The 25295-nt window shown below is 34.9% G+C and overlaps 1 long non-coding RNA gene across 1 annotated transcript; it reads left to right on the top strand.

Annotated features, from left to right (window-relative positions):
* Nucleotides 1-1623: 1623 nt before the first annotated feature.
* LOC145248925 (uncharacterized) lies at nt 1624-25295 on the top strand. Its single transcript, XR_013863433.1, has 2 exons — nt 1624-1948; nt 24505-25295. It is a non-coding gene; the product is annotated as an uncharacterized LOC145248925 (long non-coding RNA).

Genomic DNA, 25295 nt, shown 5'->3' with positions numbered 1-25295 from the left:
TACACTAATGATCAGTAGAAAAATTGAAAAATTACAAATTAATCATTAAATTCTGTTATCTGAACAATGTTTGCTAAAATGAAAAGATGATGCCTAAGTACACAAAACTCTTTCTTTATATATATATATATATATATATATATATATATATATATATATATATATATATATATATATATATATATATGCAGGGTGGCCACAAAGTCTGCCTGCATATTGTAGCCAGACTTTGTGGCCACCCTGTATGTATATATATTGTTGCAATAGCAGAACCTTGTCCAAGATAGAAAGATATTGCAATTGAAAGAATAGCCCGTAGATGTCACATGATTGTTATTGGCCGAACTGGCGAACACACTGGTCAATGCCGCCGCTGCCTCTTATCGTCAGCTGACCACAACCGATACTCTATCGGAAGACGGCGTAATAGCAGTCGCTTAGAAATCGTCCCAGAATGTCGCAAAAACCCAAAAAACAAAACAAAACAAAGCAAAACAAAACAAAAACAAGAAAAACACACACAAAAAAAACAAACAAACAAACAAACAAAGAAAGAACAAAGAACAAAAACAAAAAAAAAAAACACAAAAATAAACAAACGAACAAACAAAAACCAAAAAATAAGAAATTCTTTAGATGTATTAGCGTTCAGCGATAAGAATGTTGACTGACAGAAGGAACACATTTTTTAAATACTAATGCGTCACCACAAATCAAGGCCAAAAGCAATTCGAGGGTTAGGGTTAGAGCGTCAGTTGGATTGATGAAACATTATATGAGAGGATTGATCATGATGAATGGAACAGGCAAATTAAAAATGGCAGCCGGACAAGTATTATTTGTTTACATTGGACTTAAAGAGGAACATGTTGTAGTTAGAAAGGAAACATTTACGTGGCAATGTGTTTCACATATAGGAATTGATATGGATCATGTATTAGTATAGCCAGCAACAAACAAAAAGGGATGAAAAAATAGATATACAACAAATAAATGCAAGATAAGTTACTCTTTCAAATCCCTGGTTATTTTTAGTGTGATAACTTATTTTTAAACATTTTTACTTCAACACAAAATAATATGAAATCTGTTGAGTTCGAAAATGAAACAAAAAACTGGTAGAACATTAAATCTTCGCACGATTGTTGAAATTTATTGGATATGTTTCTACCAGTATTTTCTTTTATTTTCGATTTTGAGCCATTATTCAGGCTCCAAATTCGCTCGACAAACAGTACACTACTGTACTTTTTAAGATAAAAGTGTAACTTATTTTGCCTTTTGTAACATTTATTTGTGGTATATTTACTTTTATCAATTTTTGTGTTTTGTTGGCTATTCTAATAAATGCCCGTAAATATTTGAAATCAAAGAACAGAGCTAGCTTCATTTAGTGATATGTGAACATGATTAATAATGCAATTAAAAAAAAAAAATACAGACCAAAGAAACTGCAATTCCAAACTTTTGCATGGCAGACAAACAAATATGTTGTTTAAAATGCTCCAAAATACACACAATTTCTTCCTCCCTCCACCTCTCTCTCTCTCTCTCTCTCTCTCTCTCTCTCTCTCTCTCTCTCTCTCTATATATATATATATATATATATATATATATATATATATATATATATATATATATATATATATAGGAGCAAACAGTTTATAAAACATGTTAAAAAACATTTTGAAAAAGAATTAAAAACATATTTAATCTGAAAAGGTAACACTTGATAAGTGGATATTCCTTAATTCGCGGAGTTTCGAAGAAACACTTTCCTTCCCATCAGAGGGTAGGAATTAGCAAAATGCGGGATCGGATTTTGCATACAAAAGTTTTTGATGAAACGACAAGTAAGTCAAAGATTTTACTTGATAACAAAAAGTGGAGCAGAGGGTATATTGTGAAGAAAAAGGTGATTACACGTGAATGGATAGTCTGGTGAAAGGTAAATAATCCAATGACGGTATAATCCAAAAATATAACTCCAAGAAAGTTAATTACTATTATATATATATATATATATATATATATATATATATATATATATATATATATATATATATATATAGTTGTATCTATTGGTTTCCAATTTCCAATGAAACTCGCATGATTATTAAAAGTGCACAATGCAGGACAGAGCTGGTATATAGTTTGTTTATTATACAAACATTATTGGTTACACATGTGCATACATGTTTCAGTGGAATCCCAATTCAAGGATAACACTTCATCAGGCCCAAAACAAGTCGATATATCGACTCTTTTTTGGTCTGATGAAGTGTTATCCAATAATGTTTGTATAATAAGCAATATATATATATATATATATATATATATATATATATATATATATATATATATATATATGTGTGTGTGTGTGTATATATATATTGTTTTTAAAATAAATGTTCAAGGAAGGTACAATATATATATATTGTTTTTAAAATATATATTCAAGGAAGGTACAATATATATATATATATATATATATATATATATATATATATATATATATATATATATTGTAGCTTCCTTCAATCTTGACAGACTATGGATACCCACTGTAAGGGTGCCTGCGCCTGGAATTTTTATGGCAAGAGTTGCCCAATCTTCAACCACATCTCTCCTGGTTCGGCATTATTAAATATCAGTAGCAAGAGAAGATTCAAGACAAGAGAAAACAATGCCGAGATAAGCAGAAAGCTGGGAATTCTCAAATGGTCACCCATCAGGTGCTAGCCATGCTCAACGTTGCTTAACTTCGGTGATCTGATGAGAACCGGTGTGTCAACGTGATTATGCTGTATACATTAATATTATGGTTCTCGTTAGATCACTGATGATAAGCAACGTAGTTCCTGGTCAGTACCAGATGGGTGACCAATTTAGGAATTCCAAGCGTTGTATGTAGGAGGACGTTGACACCTCCCTGCAAGAATTACAAAACGTAATATCCTCATCTCCCCAAACGGTGACAAACATGAGACTGGGGACCGCTTGTGAATTTCATTTTCTCATGGAACTTCCTTCTTCGGAAAAAAACGGTTAAACCAGCATAAGGTTAGTGTTTCCACACACACACACACACACACACACACACACACACACACACACACACACACACACACACACACTATATATATATATATATATATATATATATATATATATATATATATATACTAGCAGTTCAGCCCGGCTTTGCTCGGTCCTTATGTACTGTTCGTAACTTTCTGTGTATATATATTCATATATTAAAAAGTTTGACTCATGCCCAGGTAACCTATATCTAAAATTTTAAGTGTTTACACCCAAAATTAGCGTCTGCAAAGGTCAACTCTTTCAACTTTGACCTCTTGGCAGCCAAATTTTCGCCACAAACTGATTAAAAAGCTTGCTGCATGTCTAAATAACCGTTATATAAAATTTTAAATGTTTAGATTCAAACTAAGACGAATAGTGTGCTAGAGACCGCAAAGGTCAAATTTTTTAAACTTTGATCCCTTGACAGCCAGATTTTCGGCCAAAAACCGATTAAAAATGGTTCAACTATTTGACCTTTGAAAACTCTCCTCCGCTAATTTTGGGTCTAAACCCTTGAAATCGTAGATATAGGTTACTTGAATATGGACCTAACCTTAGAATTTGATTTGGACCCAAAACAATAAATGCTAAGGGGTCATAATTGGGATAAAAGTTAAAAAATTTGACCTTTGCGGTCTCTACCAAATTACTCAGCCAATTTCTGGTCTAAACATTTGAAATTTTACAAAAAGTGTAATCAAACACAGAGCAAGTTTCTTAATCGTTTTTTGGGCGAAAAGTTCGATGCCAAGGGGTCAAAGTTCAGAAGATTTTACGTTTGCGAGCTTTAGCAAACTATTAATCCAATTTTGTGTCTAAACATTTGAAATTTTACATAACGGATATTCAGACATGCAGCAAGCGTTTTGATCAGAATTAGGGCAAAAATTTGTCGGTAAGAGGTCAAAGTTGAAAGAGTTGACCTTTGCAGACTCTACCAAACTTTGGGTCTAAACACTTCAAATTTTAGATATAGGTTACTTGGACACGGTTCAAACATTTTAATTTGATTTGAGCTCAAAACATTAAATATTAAGAGGTCAAAATTGGGGTAAAAGTAAATAAAAAATTTGACCTTTGCGGTCTCTACCAACTTTTCTCTATGGTCGTTAAGGAAGCCTCTTATATAGAAAGGCATTATCGTACATATGCACATTTTTTAATATATACATTTGCACATAAAGTTACGAGCAGTACATAGGGCCCGAGCAAAGCCAGGCTGAACTGCTAGTATATATATAAAAATGAAAATGTCAGTGTCCGTCTGTCTGTCTGTCTGTCTGTCAGTGTACATTTCCCTACCAAATAAATCGGTCAGTTTTCGGTCTCCAGACTCGAAATTTGACATAAGATGTATTGAGATTTGGGAAAATCTTTGTAATTGGTGTTCGGCCACAAATGTGGCTGTTAAGGGGTCAAATTCAATTATTTGACCTTTGAAACTTCTACAAAACTCCTCCGCCAATTTTTGGTCTAAACACTTAAAATTTTAGATGTAGGTAAAGTAGACATGGATCTAACTCTACAATTTGATTTGAGTCCAAAACAATAAATGTTAAGGGATTATAATTGGGTCAAAGTTTTAAAGAAATTGACCTTTGCGTCTCTAGGAAATTACTCAATCAATTTCTGGTCTATGCATTTGAAATTTTACATAAAGTGTATTCAGATATAGGGCAAGCTTTCTGATCTTTTTTTTTTTTCTCTGAAAATTTGGCTTCCAAGGGGTTAAAGTTAAAATGATTTGACCTTTGCGAGCTTTAGCAAACTATTAATCCAATTTTGTGTCTAAACATTTGAAATTTTACATAACGGATATTCAGACATGCATCCAGCTTTTTAATCAGTTTTGGGGCGAAAATTTGGCTGTCAAAAGGTCGACCTTTGCAGACTCTATCAAAATCCACCGCCAATTTTTGATTTAAACACTTGAAATTTTAGATGTAATTTACTTGGACATGGATCAAACATTTAAATTTAATTTGAGCCCAAAATAATAAATGTTAAGGAGTCAAAATTGGGGTCAAAGTTAAAAAAAAAATTTACGTTTGCGGTCTCTATCAACTTTTCTCTATGGTAGTTAAGGCATTTTATTTTTGTTAAACCCGCTCGAAACTGGGGCATTACACACTTGAAACAACCGGACTAACACGTAAATTCTCTTCTCTTCGCCATAACACCAAAATGAAGAAAAAGAAAAAAAAATTCATGGACCGGACTTTCTACCCTGATGAGGCTATGTATTAGCGAAATATCGGACTTACAAAAAAAATATTAGTAAATAAAAATGATTTTATCATTATATTCGACATTTCAAAGTTTTCAAATTTCCCATTTAAATTTTACTATATATATATATATATATATATATATATATATATATATATATATATATATATATATATATATTTATATATATATATATATATATATACATATATATATATATATGATTTTTAAAATATAAGTTTAATATATATATATTTTTTAATAATGCGTATGCCGCTCCCCGTTGAAGGCATCAAAATTAGTTTATGGGAAAATTATTCCCAGCTCTAACTCTGACCCTAATCCTAACTCTAACTTTCGTATATACAATTGAATTCATTTAAAAAAAGTACCGGGAAAAACACATAACATGAACAATGTTTCTCACAATGTGAGTAAAATTGCTGTTTTCTGGGTTAGACCCTATACATATAACATACATCGTTGGCCAGTTTTTTTACTTTGAGCTATTTACATCAAGCGATTTCATCCTTTGTCTAGAACGATTTCTACACAAAAGAAGAATGAACCAGTTTAATCTGACGAACATTAAATTAAAAAAAAATTAGACTGTAAGAACGATCGATCAACAAAGCTTCTTATACACGTGTATGGACGCATTCATAATAAGATACGCCTAATCAATCTGGGCGTCTAGCCATGAAAATAATGTTTTCATTCAGAGCGTGACAGACCGACCAACAAACGCCGGATTATCTCTTTCATAGTTATTTGACAACGCGTTCAAAAAGACAGGAGAATTGGACACTGACGTCGTGAAGGTGTTCTGCATGCTCAGTTCCAAGAGTGGACGACTATTTTTGGTAAATACCCATGGCAGCAGCGGAATGGTACCGCGTGTTTGATTGGGACACAGTGGCGGCTTCTTCCTAAGTAGAGTTAAACGGCAAAACTCCACATGTCCATCACTCCCTTTCTGTCCCTATATCTCTCCTATTTGTGTGCGTGACTCTCTCTTTCCTTCTCTCCTTCCCTCTCTCTCTTTCTCTCTCTCTCTCTCTCTCTCTCTCTCTCTCTCTCTATATATATATATATATATATATATATATATATATATATATATATATAAAAGTCAACGTGTCTGTCTGTCTGTCTGTCTGTGTGTCTGTCTGTCTGTGTACATTTCTCTACGCAATAACTCTGTCAATTTTTAGTCTATAGACTCGAAATTTGAAATACCGGGTACTGAGATTTGGGAAAATCGATGTGACGGGTGTCAGCCAGAAATTTGGCTGTTAAGGGGTCAAATTTCAACGATTTTACCTTTAAGAACTCTACCAAACTCCTCCGACAATTTTGGGTCTAGACACTTGAAATTTTAGATATAGATTCCTTGAACATGGATCTAACTTAATAAAGTGATTTGAGCCCGAAACAATAAATTTTAAGGGGTCATAATAGGGGTCAAAGTTTTAAAAAATTAACCATTTTTTTTTGTTTTTTTTTGCTTTTTTTGCACAGCATACACCTCCAAACACCCGAACAACGCCGGGCACCCCTGCTAGTATATATATATAATTTCATTCAAACATATAAGTTCAAATATCATTATTCACACACACACACACACACACACACACACACACACACACACACACACACACACACACACACACACACGTAGATACTTTTATATTGTACTACTTCACTAGGAACGGACATTCAGTTTTATGTTAATCAAAAATAAAAAATAAATAAATAAATAAAAAAATAAATCAATAAATAAATGAATGAAATAAAGATAAAATAAATAAAATAAAAAAATGATAAATGAATGATTAAATAAATAAAATAAGATAAATAAATTAAAAATAAATATCAATTGAATAAAATATCAAATAATAAAATCAATAAATTAATGTAAAAAATGAAATAAAAATAATAAATATATAAATGAAAAATAAATAGCCGAATAACAAACAAATAAACGAATAATAACCGAATAATACACAAATAATACACAAATAATACACAAATACAGGGATTTGGAGTCGCGGAACAATTTTAATTTGGGTTTTTAGTCGATAAAAATAGATGTTAAGTGGGCAAAATTGAAAACAATTGGAACTTGACGGGCGTAAATCGACCAAACGTGCCATTTCTACGTGTTACTTATAAATTTCTACATTTTTAGTCGGTTACTTTTAAAGTTTTCTTATCAGTCTGTAGTTAGCTCAGACCGTAGCAAATGAAGTTGAGGCGCTAAATGTTTTGGTTTCGATTCTATCTGATGTAAATTCATATTTTTTTCTTGACCTTTGAAATTAATAAACAATAGAAAATTGACTCTATAATAAAGACTCCATAAAGAGCAAAAACTGTGTAAATGTATGTATGTATGTATGTATGTATGTATGTATGTATGTATGTCTTCCTAAAACTTTTGAATGAGGTGATGGATTTTCACGAGATCGGTATCCTTTTAAAGCCCCACCCTTCGGACGACATATATCGAAAAATTGGCTAAAAACATTAATTCCTTCACCCTCACATTTGACACTTTTTTGCAAGTCATTCAAAGCTCGCGTAAACAATGTCACATAAAAAGCGTTATTTCGACCTCCCGTGACGTCACAACCACGGTAGCCTCATTGATAAGGCAGGTTTGTTTTTTTTTCACCTCTTTTTCCTATGGCGCATTACGGGTTCGAGCCTGCTTACTATTCCTTTTTTTTTTTGCGCTCGCACCCTCCCCCTTTATTTGCTCAACCAACACCCTTACACACACCTCCACTTTCTTTCCGACTTCGCGTCACGGGTTCGAGCCTACCTGCCTATTACAAGTTTTTTTTTTTTTTTTTTTGCTCAACACACACCTTCAAACACCCGGGCAACACCGAGCACCCTGGCTAGTAATGATCTGCATCAATTAAAAACGTATTTTATGATCGGGCAACACTGAGCACGCTACCAGTCATATTGGTCGTACTGGTCATACAGTGGCGCCCAAATAAAGCCCGCACTTGTCATTTTGTCAAGAATTGCAAATTTAAGCTAAATTGGAATGTAACTGTTTAAGAAACAACCTATACCTCATTTGATTAGCGTTTTATTCCCCTATAATTTTACCGGTTTTATTTTACTTTTAATTGAAGTATATTAGTGTTCACGTGAATAATTCGCTTGCAAGGTCGAATCAATTGGACCAAGTACATTAATATGTTGACTGAGCATTTTCTACACTACTTTGGTCAGAATTTGGATGATAATCTCATCTTCATGCAGGATAATGCTCACATTCACACAGGTAGCAATGCCAAGAGGTTCCTATGTTATATCTCCCTTCCTTTAGAAATAGGGTACGATTATGAATATCTCCAGTATCAAATAATCCTTATGCACTGTGAAATAAGTGTGAAATTTACTTTATGTATGAAAATCAAAGAGTGGAAAGATAGCAGATGAGAAATATTTGGAATCAAGTTTCCTCTGGCTGTTTTTCCAGATCATTTGAAACCATAGCAGAAAGTTTTAGTCTCCTCTCCATCAAGGACAGATGTTTTGGGGAAAATATCATATATTTTGTAATTAATATACAAAACTACAAAAAAAAAAAACTATTATTGAAACATTTTATGACTGTAAAAAAGTGCCAAAAATAGGTTCTGGATGATGGATGACCCCCTTAATATGCAACGTTAAGGGCAAATATCACGTAGTACACTGCACAATTCAGATCACTACTTTCCAACGAGCCTTCATTTGCTAAATTCTGATCAATAGTCGCTGAGGTTTGGAACTGATAAAATTGAAAAAATAGGTGGTCTATCTATCTATCTTTCTATCTATCTATCTATCTCACTCGCTCACACACACTCTCTCTCTCTCTCTATATATATATATATATGCATATATATATGCATATATATATGCATATATATATATATATATATATATATATATATATATATATATATATATATATATATATATATACTAGTAGGCCAAATTGAATATCAAAATGCTCATATATTTCGACGAAACTACATGAAAATTTGCAGGCCTTTTGAAGATTATACTACTATTCTATGGTTAAAATGTCATGACAATTGAAAAAAAGGAACTGTATTTTAAAATCAATAAAATATGCTCAAATTTGCCTACATTTGTATATATAGTGTCCTGCAGTTTCAGTTTTGGTGCTTCGGTTGTCTCCCCTGTGGCCTTTGCCAGGTCATTAATATATATATATATATATATATATATATATATATATATATATATATATATATATATATATATAATTTGAGGTTGCTATTTTCCAAAGGTAGGGTAACCAGTGAAATATAACGAGGTTCACACAAGAGTACTCATGACTGTGTAGCAACAAACTACTGCTTATGTAAAGACAAATGTATATATATATATACATATATATTTATATATATATATATAAATATATATATGTATGTACACACACACACACACACACACACACATATATATATATATATATATATATATATATATATATATATATATATATATATATGAGCAAAAATAAAAATAAAAATACAAGCGATTATTGACGTTATGTTATTTGAGAAGAGCAACCGAGAATTAATAAAATAGTAATCAAGGTTTCGTCCCTATTTCAGAAACATCATCAGGATTTCGTAGGAAAAATGCAGAAGAAAAACGATTACAGACCACATGCGAGTGAAAAAGGAAAAAGTCCTTCCCATTCTGGAGCGAAACTATAAATGTGCGTCAATTTATAATATAAATTATATACATGCATAATGAATATATATATATATATATATATATATATATATATATATATATATATATATATATATATATATCATTAATGGGTAGGCAATTTTACGATTTATGTGCCCATAAAAATATCCTGCCCTCACCAACTTCTTCAGATGTTTATCCATTAGATTTTTACAACAAAAGGTATATTTTTAACATGCTGAACATCGTATTCGGGTAAAAAGATTTCACAATTCAATGCCACCTCACTTACTCCATCTTTTGGTCTTATGTAATATATACATATATATATATATATATATATATATATATATATATATATACACACCCCATATATATATATATATATATATATATATATATAGATAGATAGATATATATATATATAATTTTTCCACGTATACAAATTGAATAATTCTGTAAATTTAAAGCAAGTATATGTTTAAATATTAATATTTATAGGACAATCATAACTAAATGGAAAAGCTCAATATTTGAGAGAGAGCATAAATATAAGCAATTCAAAATAAACCTTGTAAATTTAGAATTCACAAGAAACTTATTGTTCGACAATGAATACAAATTGAAAACATGAAAATTTTCCTCATTCCATGGAATTTCAAAGAATAGCTCTTATTCCTAAATTAAAATAGTTAGCAAAATCATATTCATAGGCATAATTTGAAAAATACAAATTTTGAAATAAAACATATTTATATGAAAATTGATGATGATGTAAGAATATATAAGTTAAATTGATGGTTAAATATGATTAAATGAGTGCTCATTTTTACGCTAAATACTAACCTCTCTTTATTCCGTAACTGTGTATTGAATGGATACCATACTACTTAGTTTGCTGCACCTTATCATAACAAAATTTCCTACTAAATTTCAGCCGGATCAGTTCAGTATTTTCTGGGAAAAAGTGGCTCGGACAGACAGATAGACAGAAAGACAGACAAAGAGAATATGTGTGTGTGTCTGTGTGTTTTTGTGTGTGTGCGCGCGCGTGTGAGCGTGTATGTGCATATCAAATTTTTTTTACATTTTTGCTTTTCTTCTGGTAGCGACCCCTGGCCTTCTGAAAGTTTTTTTTTTTTACATGGGGGTCACCATTTATCAAGGCTCGAAGGCCACTCAGGGAAAAGGGTTATTGCGTGTACAGTAATCAATGAGATAGTATTGTAGTAATCATTAGTATTGGGGGGTTTGGTGTAGATGAATGATCCTTGTAATTACATAATTATTCCCGGTTGCTCAAAACAATCGAATTGCTTTGAATTTCGACAAAGAAAATATGAATAAAGTTTGGTTACTGGTATTTAGCGTAACATTGATTTGGTGGGCGGTATGATTGGTGTCTTTCTAAACTGCAACCCCACATAATAATCCTGCCAGAGGATTTGATGGGTCAGATGTTAGTACTGGTGAAGTTGGGAAATTATCAGACATCAACTTCTGGATTTTTCCAGATTCGTGACGCGGAGCCGAGTCCTGCCGCCATCCGTATGATCATACAGCAGTCACCTCCTCCGCCTAGTTATTGACATAAATAAATAAATAAATAAATCATCATCTGGCGATATCTTTTTTTCTGCCTTACAACCTCTTTCCCACAGAAGAGACGTTGTAAATCTTTCTTTGCGTTATCGTTATTTTTATGTTAAGTTTTCAACTGACCTTTGGGCTATGCTACCCCCCCCGGAAAACATTCCCAACAAACACTCGTCTAGCTACAACCACTTATAACAATTTCCTTACTCTGTATCTGTGCCTAAAGCTAAACGCAAACTCCACGAACAACGTTTCTTTACTAGAAATGCCCGCCTGCGAAACACAATACCGCGGGGCTGTTTCCCAGTTGACTACAGCATGATCGTTTTTAAATCCAACATAAACAAATTTTTTAAATAACCAAATTCTACCCAGTTTTCACCAATAACTATCATAACGTTGCGGTCTCACAGACCACCTTACACTCAGTAGCTCTTATCTTCGACTGATCTTTGGGCCTTCATAAAGGGTGGTTCCCATGTAAAAAAAAAAAAACATATACAGGGTAGCCCACTTAAAAGTAGCTCGGCCTCTTTAATCGTTGTCTTAACGACAAACTGACACCACAAGACAAAATGCATTTTTTTTTCCAACAAGATGGTGCTACATGCCGCACGTCTCACAGATCACTGACACAAGACATGTTTACGGAAGAGAGAACAATAAACAAAGGCTTATAGCAACCACGTTCACCGGACTTGTCATCATGTGATTTTTATCTTTGGGGGAATTTAAAACAAAAACGTTTATGCAAATAATCCTTACAATCTAGACCAACTAAAGAACATTACCGACGCTATCAGGAGAATCACCAGAGAGGATCTACAGGCAGTATCTGCAAACGTTATTAAACGTGCCCATAAATGCATAGATGTCAACGGGGGAGAACTTCCAGCATTTTTATAACACTACAAGTAATTCAAACACTAAAAGAATGTTCACCCTAGCACTTTATGGGCTACTTTTAAGTGGGTCACCCTGTAGCGTCGGAATTGTGTGTGTTTCTTCGAAAATGTGAGGCGGCATTATGTGGCAATCGCTAGAAACACATACGATTTCATGGCGCGCGGGATATAGGCTAGTCACGTATTCTGTTGTTGTGCAACTGGTCATGAGAAGGAGTACACAACGGGATGTTTGACCCTCTGAAGTGGTCCTTGGTTTTCGAAAGGCGTTTCTCTTGGACATTGTTGGTGAGTTGTTGTTATTGTTGGTCATCATTTTTATTATTTAAAAATGAATTGGATGGTTATTGTTGGCATTCGTTTCCATGATACCTTTCTAGTTAGATTTCTTTCTAGAAAGACATCGGGTATTTACGGGAGGGACAACGCGACGGTTGCCAACATCACCGTGACCTTTCTTTCTCATCAAATTTTTCTTGAAGTTCATATATGAGATCCATTGATCCTTCTGTTTCTCGGAAAGTAGGTTATATCAATCGCTCAAAACACTTTCGCACACCTGAAACTATTCGCCACTTTCGCAAATCCATCAGACCGTGTACGATGTATTGTTGCCAAATCTTTGTTGATAAATTTGTTTCATTTGAGGATTCTTGAAATGTATCTTTAAATGAACTGTCCCCACCCTTTTCTTCTTCTCTGCACCCCGCCCCTCACAAACGTGATGTTGATGTTGTTTCAGTTTTTTTTTTTAAATAAACACAATTATGTCTGAATTCTGTCTTATGACTAGGGCTAGGATAACATCATATTCTTTTCATTGTTTTAACTCTCGGGTATGTATGCGTTGATATCTTATATGCTTTTATATAGAGTGATATGGTTCTCAGTTGATTAACTGTGTCTGTGTCGGATATATACTCGAGAGTCAAAACAATGAAAAGAATATGCTGTTGTTATAGACCTACTTATGAATTGTCTGATAAACTCCTTTATTTCAACTCGTTTGACCCGTTACTCGTGTGATCTCTATCTATTTCGCTGTTTTGACATTACATTATAAGACATCTTCTTAATACAATAGCTTTTTCCAATACCCACATCCTTGTGGAACCCTCTTCTTGCTGACTGTTTTTTTCCCCTATCCACAGCCTTGGTCTTTTCAAGACAAATTTCAATAGGCACTATCTGTCCTAACGAGAATTATCTTTCGTTCTTGTTAGCTTTCCTTACGGCAAGTGGATTCACGCCTTGTCTGGAGAAATTAGCATAAAAATGTGTTTCTGTGGAGCGAACTGGATTCGAACTTAGCGCACCAAATTTGATAGTCTGTGTTGTTAACCACTTAGCCATCGCTGTCTCCCCGGTGGTGAGTATTTGACCATTGCAATTACGAATAAAGAATAACGAAGATCACCGATCCGTGTTTTCGTTATAGTCACCAATCCAACGACAACACTTCTCGCCAGGATCCTGTCAGCCTTTTGTGTGCAGATTCTTGAAGACTTTCTATGCATTTCCTACTAGCCACGGATTCCATATCTCCGTTACAATTCTCCAACTCATATATGACGATGCGAATCATCATGATACAAGCCATTCTTTTACAGTTTTCCATTACTTTCGAGCCGTCTATAGTCTCGAACTATCAGATCACCAATAGTAACACAAAAACATCTACTTGTTACTCTATATCGTTGCTGGATACTATCCTTCCTGAACTAATGCCAAGGGAAGAGTGTGTCAGACTTATTATGTCAGACTTATTATGTCAGAATTATTGTGTCAGAGTAATTGACAATTTTTCAGTTTTCTTGTATCAAAACCCACATACGGCAAAATCACGTTGACACACCACTTCTCATTAAATCATCGAAGTTAAACAACATTGAATCTGGTCAGTACCAGATGGGTGACCATTTGAGAATACCAGGCGGATTATGTAGAAGGACTGTCAGTCTGTGGAACTCTGTTCTGCTAGCCTACTTTCCAGCTGACTACAATATAGTCGTCTCCAAGTCCAATGTAAACAAGTTCTTATTGAGCGGCCCCCTAAATAATCCATTTTTAACCCATTTTCACCACTAACTATTAATACGGTGTTAGCCTGGTGACCACTATACACCCATTAATCCTTATCCTCGACTGGCCTTCGAGCCTTGATAAGAGGTGACTTCCATGTAAAAAAGAGAGATATCGACACCTCCCTGCAAGAGTTGCAAAAACTTAGCGTCGCCATCTCTCCTAACGGGAACTTGTGATTTTCATACTCCCATGAAACCTTCCCATTCAGAGCAGGCTGGTTACTCCCTGCTAGGATGAGTGCCCCATTTGGTATGGTTGTATCTAATATGGTTGGATTGTAGGAAGGATTGTGCATTTTATTAACGATTCTATGGGTGGTATTTTCAGGTGGTAGGGGATGGAGTCGAGATTTGAATGAAAACTACTGGGTGGTCCCACACTCTTCAAACTCTCAAATTCAGATCAAACGGTAGAATTTTCGAAATATTCTGGGTATAACATTCAACCTACATCCGGTTATGAGGCACGATTTTTTTTTTTTTTTACAAAGTGGCGACTCCTTTGTAAATAAGAAAAAAAAAACGGGCCTCATCACCGGATGTAGGTTGAATGTCATGCCCAGAATATATTCTTTTTAACTCATAGATGGGAATCTGCCAGACATTATTACTTTGGCTCAAAGTGGTCATGTAATTTGAGCTAAGTGGTTACTCCAAACATTCAAAAGCTCTCAAACGAGATCAGACCACAGAGTTTAGTGTAAATATTATAACTAAAATATATTCTATTTGCCCATGGATGGGAGATACTACTATTCCAGTAGAGAGCTGGATCTATGAATAACAGTAACTCCGTACTGCCATCTATGGCAGTACTTCGAAGAGCATTAATGAAAAAGATCTTGCTGATTATTTATCTTCTGACCCAGAGCACGTTCTACAGTGGAGGAAAAAATCTGGTTATTTTTATTGCATATAACACCAAGCTTATCTCATTTTATCAAAAACACTCGGATCCTAATCTTGCCCTAGTTGAAATAGATGAAGATCTCGGTGATAAGGCCCTCTGATTTTATATGCTTCTGGTGCAACATATTAGGGACCTTACGTAAGTAGCGAGTAAATTAGCTAGTATGAATTTTGACAAGGGTGACAATGAGTGAATGATAACGTCGGTAGATAGAATTGTTCTCAGGGCGAATGAAAGATAGACAAAGCAGGGGGCAACAGGTCAAACGGTAGACAAAATAATATTTAACATGAATGACGTCATGCTTTCAAGCTAAAAAAATCCAAGTTTGTAACGTTATACGCCTTTCTTTTTTTAACGTCGTCGTTACATTTTAATGGACCCAACACATTGTAGACTCGATTCACTTTTTTTTTTTTTAAACAATTTGCTTTTATATCTGGTATTTCCCACAACGCATTTTTAGAAATATTTAAACAGTTCATTTCTCCTTTTCTGGCCACGTGTGATTTTTCGTCTCGGCTCTGACGCCACCCACGTGTCTTGAACACTCGTATCTCGAACACGTTTTTTCCGCTCTCTCGTGTCTCGAATCTTCTACATATTGAACACGTCTCGATAGTATTTCTCTGACACGTGTGTTCTTTTTATCTCTGTTGTGATGTCACGTCGCGCAGCCGGCTTGGTAATTTGTTGCTAACCCATCGTCAGTGGCTCTATCACAAGGTATTCAGTCAGTTCTCTTCAGAAATCTCTGCGAATCAGACTCGCCAATGATGTAGAAAAATGATAATCGCAGAGAATTTTACTAATGTCTCTGTTCGTCTGCGTCATCTCACTCAGCTGGAAAACAAAGTAAAGTTAATAGTAAATAATAATTAAGATAACATGGTTCCTCTTTTTGTAACTATATTTTCTCCAAATAAAACCTTGATGGAATCTCAGCGAACGTCTCTTTGTATATTTCCTGCGTGAGAAATTTTATTTATTTTAGTTAAGCACACTGTAACAGAACGCGGATACACATATGCAAATGTATACGAAACGCGAAACAACGTCTCTGTAAGGAAAAAATCTATAAAAAGGAGAGAGAGAGAGAGCAGGTTAGAGAGAACGATCACGTGAGAGACACCACAGCTGCAATGAGAAGTAACGCGTGGTGGGGGAATGAAGAAAATAAATGTCGTTGTTACAACACAAAAAAAGTGAGTCCGAGTTATTCTTTAGCTTGGTCTTCTTTTGCGATGTAGATTGCATACAACGTGTGCGTCCCGTGTGTAAACGTATGCTACGGTACGACACGACCACTAGACGAAACGGCTACTCATGAAACATAGCGAAGAGAAACAACGAAACTGAAAAGAATAAAACAGGGACCGCGCATAAACACTTGTTCACGCACATATAAAGACTTTCATCTGGTTTATTGATTCCTTATTGATATAAACATTACACTAGGACTGATATTCACTTCTTATCTGTAAGAGGAATACTTACATCGAACCTATTGCTGAGGTATCTGGGAAAATAGTAGGATCTTTCTACCGCTCCAGAAAGAATCTTACTCCTAGTGCAACTTTTTACCTGTATAAGAAACAGCAATGTATTTTTGTCGTATCCGTGGAGATTCTGATAAAAGCACTCTCTCCTGCTTTGACAGAGTACAAACTCGACTTCGAAATCTAGTGGGGTGTACTCTTCTCTTCCTTACAGCCTTTTTCTAACAGAAGAAATGTTGCGAGACTTTCATCCACTCTTTCGTAATTTTCATGGCAGGTGCTCGACTGAGTTCTAATCTATCGCCATCCCAGTAAAATAGCCACAGCAAAAGCCTAGCTATAATCATTATAAAGAATATTCTTTTCTTCCTATGTTAACTTAAAACTAAAAGCGACATCCATGAGAAGAGTTTCTTTTTAAAAACTGTCACTCTATGGAACGCAATGCCCCAGTGCTACTACCTAGCTGACTACAACATGGTTTAATATTAAGGATTGAGTGTTGAGTCGTTCAATTGAGTAATCAATTTCAGTCCAGATTCAACCATGGTGTTTGTTGGACTATTCACCTGATACAAAGCATTATCACTTGCTCTCGAGTAGCCTCTAGGCCATGATGAACTATGACTCATTATTAAAATGAAAATCCCGAATAGAAGCCTAACAATCGGTTATTGGCAAGGATGAAGTCGAAGTGATCGAGACAGACCAAATCATTATTGGAACTCTATTTTTCCGCATCGAGTTTATTTTGTACGACACATCCGTACTTACAAAAAAAAATAAATAAAAAAAACAAAACAAAAAACAAAAACAAAAAACACTTTTATGAATTCTTATTTTATTTAGAAAGTATTTTTTTTCTAAATTTTTATTTTCCGTCATTTTTTATTTAATCTTTTCTATTGCTTCGTTCAGCAATGGCTCTTCATATCGTTTGTATGTGTGTGTGTGTGTGTGTGTGTGTGTGTGTGTGTGTGTGTGTGTTCTTTCATATTTTTCATTGTCAGTCGATTCCTTTGATCCTATGCCGACATATATGCCCGACTCCATCGATCGGTATCGATTTTGTTACGTATTATTGATCCTTGCTCCGTGCGAGCGCACGTGCACGCGCAGAGAATCGGACCAGGGGAGCGGCTGGCTCAGGAGGGTCGGTCTAAGATGTCTACCGAATTTTCGCCGAGCTAGCACAAACCCTCGCTTTAGTGCTGCGTTAATATTCTGCTGTGTTTGTGAACACTAATGGAGTTTTCAATGGAAAATACACGAATAATGAATTGTTCTATTACGGCGGTGACGCTTGAATTCATTCACGATCGCTTACTATCCTATGCTCTGAATTGAATTTTTGAGATGAGGACTGATACTAGGCGCCTTCAATAAGTTTCCAGACATTTTTATTTTTTTATTTTTATTTTACAAGCATTCAAAATTGTCGCAGACTCTTGAAAATTCAGTATATTTTTGCAATACAAACCTTGCTCCGTGTGACTTTTGGTTATTCCCTAAGCTCAAGGAAGGGCTCGTTATGAGACAATTGAGGAGATGAAAGAGGTTGTGACAAAGGTCATTGACACGCTCACACAAGAGGGCTTCCATGGAGCCTTCCAGAAATTGTTGGAACGGTACAACAGGTGCATTGCAGCCGGAGGTGATTACTTCGAAGAGGACTAGAGTTTCATGTGTATACTATCAATAAAAGTGCCTATACGAAAAAAGTCTGGAAACTTATTGAAGGCACCGCGTAATTCGTATTATTTGAATGATTCAGATGACCGTTCTCATCTTGATTGATACTGGCACAACGTTTCAGTCGACAGAGACTCCGAACTTCTTCAGGTATATCTTGTCAAAATTCGGGAATCTTTCTGCCAAACTCAGTAACCAGCGTAGAATTTCGAACTGAAACCTTTATTTAATCCACGGGAGTAGCATGCTCCCGTTCCGTTAAAGATGACTGGGTAGAAGTACTAAGTAATTCGCAATTGAATTTTGAGTGTCGCATGTTCTAGACGGACAAATTTTAAAAATTTATATGTACTGAATTATATACGTTAAATGAAAATGGCATTATTTGAAAACTAAGTTTTCTAAGTAATATCAATCGTATATAAACTACCTGGGTGCCTGGCGTTTCCCGGGTGTTTTAAGGTGTGTGTTGAGCAAATAAAAATAATAAATAAAAAATAAATAAAAATAAATAAATAAAAAAATAAAAAAAAATAAAAAATAAATAAAATAAAAAAAGAAGAAGAAAAAAGTGGTAGAAGGCAGGCAGAAGGAGGCAGAGAACGTGAAAAAAAATCGTGGCTTCTTTGCAGTTGTGTCCATTGCCAAACCGGAATTGGCAAAGGTTTAAATTAAGGTTAGTCAATCGAAAAGAGGAGATGACTTGTGAAAATATCGGCGAAAAAAGCGACCTCCCCTTGTAGAAAAGTGCCCAGTTGAGGGTGAAGGAATTAATGTTTTTAGCCAATTTTTTGATATTTGTCGTCCGAAGGATCAATCTTCAAAACGACACAAACCTTTTGAAAATCCGTCGCCTCTGTCAAAAGTTTTAGGCATACGTACATACATGATGATGATAATTGCAACGTCTTGTCAGACGAGTGCCACTCCCTCAGACACTTAAAGTCCACGAGCCCAAAAATGACTTCCATCGTCACAGGACCATTTTAATAGACAAATGCCTGAGGGAGTATCTATACACAGATGATGTTACAGAGTCTTAGCTTTGTACGACAGCTAAGTCTTTCTCTCGGTTCAAAATGTTGAGATCCAGAAACAAGCAAGAGCAAGATAGCCAGCAACAAGTTAAACTGCAGACCAGCTTAATGCGGGTACTGGTCTCCCGCTTTATGGTTTTTTAAATCAGAGATTTGCTTCTCCTAGAAAGGTTGCCTTCACCACGGCTTACGGGAGCTCTCTTCACCCCAACACACATATACCCGGTGCTAGTTGGCCGTTGACCAAGAAAAAGGGTTCATTTCCCCTTTGGAATGTCTTGTTTTTAATCATTCAGGGAGACTAGCCGCCCTCCTAACCAAACAAGTCTGGTGGAGGAACCAGTTTAGTCGCCGGTAACCCGGCCATGAAGCAGGTAGTACTGGGTTACATGGTACCAGTGGCATATGACATGACCTGACATACATACATACATACATACATACATACATACATAAATAAATAAATGAATAAATACATACATACATACATACATACATACATACATAGACGCATTTAAACAAACAGGTGAGATTTATATTATAGAAGATGATGGACTCTCCCATCGATTTCGACGTATGAGCTTCTGCCACAACAACTAAGTTACTCGGAAATCCATCCAGATAATTTGTTTATAGTGGTGAAGGCTTTGTGTAGAACCAACTATCCTTTTGGTATTACTACTAACCTTTGTCGGTGCAGATGTCTGCCACAGGACAGAGTATACAGAAGGCCGTAAGTTTTTATATCGATTTTTCAATATATATATATATATATATATATATATATATATATATATATATATATATATATATATATATATATAGTAATTTATAAAATATATATGGCGATTAAGCTACACTGAATATTCTGCGTTTCATCAACTATAGGATTCGTCAGGCTTATGACGAATTGACGAATCCTATAGTGGATGAAACGCAGAATATTCAGTGTAGCTTAAGTTAATCGCCATATATATTTTATAAATTACTAACTAGCTCTACCTACGTATTGAGCACTTTTGAAGTAAATACTTAAAGTTTACGCATGAATCTATACTTTCGTATATCAAATTTATGTGAGTAAATGAAGTAGTTATATATATATATATATATATATATATATATATATATATATATATATATATATACATATATATATATATTGGCCAAGATCAAAGCGGCTTTGGTCTTTGGTATGGTTTCAAATGAGGGCCACATCATACCACCTCACATCTTTGAATTTGGCTTAAAAGTCAACACCAAAGTCTACCGGACAGTGCTGAAGAGTTTGGTGATCCCTTGGTGCAATCAGGTGACCACTGGTAAACTCTGGATATGCCAGCAGGACTCAACGTCAGTCCACAAGTCAAAAGAGATCCAAACTTGGCTTCAGAAGAAATACTACGCCTTTGTACCTTCCTCTTCCTAACCCCCTTCCTCCCCCAATCTGAATCCGATGCACTAATTCGTTTGGTCATATGTCGAGAACGTCACGAACATGACCTCCCACAACACCAAAGTCAGTTCAGTTGCCGCCAATCTGCAAAGTATTCACCGAGCCCCCGCCGACGCTTGTGGAAAAGACATGCTTCCAATTACAGACCCATATCTAGGCGGCGATTGAGGCTGAAGGCGGCTACATTGAATAGGTGTTAGCTCTATTACATAATCAAGTTACCCGAATTGATTTTTTCAATAAAAGTTTTAAAATAAAGCTGTAGAGTTTTTTTTAGGTCGACAATTTTAGCGTTCCACCCTATATATATATATATATATATATATATATATATATATATATATATATATATATATATATATATATATATATATATATATATATAAAGTTAACTCGAACAAAAATATTTTTTGGAGAGAAAGGCCTAGCATCTCTGGATGGATGAAGCTCTACCCGATTAAAGGAACAATTTATAAAAAAAATGATAGAGATAATTTAAGTTACATTAGGAATTTATTACATTATCATGTCAATAAGGATGAGGGTTATTACAATAAGTGAAAGGGAAATGAGGGGGAAAACCTCTTTAGGCCATAACATTTCAAACCTAAATGCTTTTCATTAGAAGAGGAGAAAAATTATACATACATACATACATACATACATACATACATACATACATATATATATATTTATAATGTATATATATATATATATAATGTATATATATATATATATATAATGAAAAAACAGTCGATTTACAACTCACCGAAGTAAGCGGAGGTTCAATGGCTTTATATATATTTAGCGTTCATTTTATCGTGATCGTTGCTTTTATTTTTTTTTTTTTTTAAGTCAACTGAATTTTTAATCTAAATTATCAAATCGGTGTTTACACAAACAGGCATACACACTTGAACTCCAATATTCGCATTTCTGTAGAATTTTTTTTTGGTTTACATGTAAGCAGACGCTGGTGCATTACACTATTTGGAACAACTGCTTATCTCTGGCGGTTCACTTGAATACCATATCCATAGCAGACAGTACACCTCAGATTTTATATAAGATTTTTCTGTAATCAACATTTTATTTATTTTTTTTTGCATAATTAATGATGGAAGTATTTTTATTTTTATTTTCTTAACATCTTTTAAAAAAAAAAATTTGTACATTCTCTTGAAAAAAGAATCAAACTTTTCTCTACTTTCACATGTGTTCCATTTTAACAAACTGAGCCACAGCAACGCGTGGCCGGGTACAGCTAGTACTCCTATAGATTCGTTTTTCTTTTGTTGTGTATTGATATTCATATTAAAAACCCTATTTTCTATTTCTTTAAAAAGAAAATACAATGTTCTTATATATGGGCTGTGGAAATACATTCACTAGCAAAAGATCTAGCTAATTTGCATATTCTTTTAAGCATTCATTTTAATTAATTCCCTGTTAGTTTTTTCGGTTTTCTTATGGGGTGATCATTAGTTAACTATTACGTGTAATTATATTCATGCAGATATTCTACAGGATTTATACTTGCATAATATTTGCGTAAAAAGTGTGCAGTAAACACAAAATTGTTTCCGTATATATTTATCTATACGTATATATTTTTGTTTAATCTATAAAATTGAACGTGTCTGTGTGTATGTGTCTGTGTGTCTGTGTACATTTTCCAACGCAATAACTCTGTCAATTTTCAGTCTACAGACTCGAAATTGATATGCAGGGTACTGAGATTTGGGAAAATATTTGTAATCGGTTTTCGCCCAGAAATTTGGTGGTTAAGGGTCAAAGTTCAACAATTTGACCTTTGAGAACTCTACCAAACTCCTCCGACAATTTTGGGTCTAAACACTTGAAATTTTAGATATAGGTTCCTTGGACATGGATCTAATTTAATAACTGGACTTGAGCTCAAAACAATAAATGGTAAGGTGTCATAATAGGGGTCAAATTAAAAAAAAATTGACCTCTGTGGTCTCTACCAAATTGCTCAGACAATTTCTGGTCTAATCATTTGAAATGTTACATAAAGGATATTCAGAGATAGGGAAAGCTTTTTAATCGGTTTGGATTGGATGTATGTATGTATGTTTGCATGTCTGCCCAAAACTTTCGACAGAGGCGACGGATTTTACCAAGATCAGTATCGTTTTGAAGTTAAACCTTCCATACGAAAAATATCGAAAAATCGGCTAAGAACATTAATATCTTCACCTTCAACTGGGCACTTTTCTACAGGGGGGGGGGCTTTTTTCGCCGATATTTTTAAAAGTCATCCTCTCCTTTCGATTTCTAGCTTTAATTTAAACCTACGTCACATCCGGTTTGGCGGTGGTCGTAACAGCACTGACGTCAGGTTTTTTCCCGTTCTTTTCCACCTTCGCGGTACGGGTTCGAGCCTGGCTTCCTACTACCACTTTTGTTTTCTCAACATACGCATCCAAATACTCGGGCAACGCCGGGCTAAAATGCTAGCATATATATATATTAGATTGGTGTAAAAACGATATCGTTTTCTCACATATGTTATTTTTATATATGATTTCTGAATGAATTCATTGATTTATTGAGATTTTCGGACTGACTTCGTCATCTTGGTTGTTATAGTCACAATATTTCGGCCGTTTTGCCCTCCGGCCTTCATCACGTGTTTTGTATCGAACTGGGGAACCGTTTGTTAGGAGTCTCGAACACAACCCTTTATTATTATTACCGTGCTCGGACTCCAGCTAGGCTCTGGGACATAGTTGCTGATTCTCTGTTTTGAATGTTACTTTTCACTGCCTTATGTCACTAGTGACATATGGCCGAGTGGTCCTAGACGTTGTATCAAAGTTTACAGTTACCCAAAGGTGCTGAGTTCAATCCTGAACGAAGGCAGTAAAAAGTAACATTCAAAACAGAGAATCAGCAACTATGTCCCAGAGCCTAGCTGGAGTCCGAGCGCGGTACCTCCGTAATAATAATAAAGGGTTGGGTTCGAGACTCCTAACAAACGGTTCCCCAGTTCGATACAAAACACGTGATGAAGGCCGGAGGGTAAAACGGCCGAAACGTTGTGACTATAACAACCAAAATGAGGAAGTCAGTCCGACAATCTCAATAAATGAAAACACCTCATCTCAAAAATACAGACAATTACGAATTCATTGATATATATATATATATATATATATTCATTTTGAAGCGCGTTTTTCGCTCTGTCGAATCGTGTTATTCGTTACCGTTCTCAATCTCTTTATTCATTTGTTTTGCAGGATTTTCGACAGCATGAACACACTTTAAATCCACAAGATTTTCTTGTTCCAGTTCAAACTAGGCCGAAATATGTCGAGACAGTTCGTGATATTAATGTCGCGTTTGGCCAAGGAACCACAAACGAATGTGTGGTTCAAGAAATTTCGTAATGGTGACGAGAGCCCCCAAGATGAAGACGGTCGAGGCCGACCGACTTCGATTGGTAACGAATATTTGAAAGCCTTAATTGAAGCCGATCCTCACAGAATCACACGAAAAGATGCTGTTGAAATCGAGGTCGATCACTCAACAGTCGTTTGCCATTTAAAGTAAATAGGGAAGTAAAAAAAAGTTGGGTAAATGGGTGCTGCATAAATTGAAAAAATTCATCGATTTGAGGTGTCTTCTACGCTCCTTCTGCGCAACAAAAACGACCTATTTTCTATTGTGACGTGCGATGAGCTTCTTGTATCCAGGCAAACCGATTACGGCGGAGAAGTACTGCCGACAAATTGACGAAATGCACCAGAAGCTCCAACGTATGTACTCGAGATTAGTCAATATGAAGGGGCCAAATCTTCTCCATGAAAACGCTCGCATGACCTTGCAAAAGCTAAACGAATTGAGCTCTGCCTCATCCTCCATATTCACCGGGCCTTTTAACTTTTTCAAGCATCTCGAGAACTTCCTGCGCGAAAAATGCTTAAAAAGCCGAGATGATGCCGAATCGGCCTTCAATGATTTCATCAGTTCCAGAACTCCAGATTTCTATTCTAATAGGATCAATAAACTTGTTTTTCGTTGGCAAAAA

This window comes from Euprymna scolopes, chromosome 27, assembly GCF_053919585.1.
Source record: "Euprymna scolopes isolate OS-2025 chromosome 27, ASM5391958v1, whole genome shotgun sequence".
Lineage (NCBI taxonomy): Eukaryota > Metazoa > Mollusca > Cephalopoda > Sepiida > Sepiolidae > Euprymna > Euprymna scolopes.
Note: the sequence above shows the minus strand (reverse complement) of the source record. Positions and strands in the feature narration are given on the sequence as shown.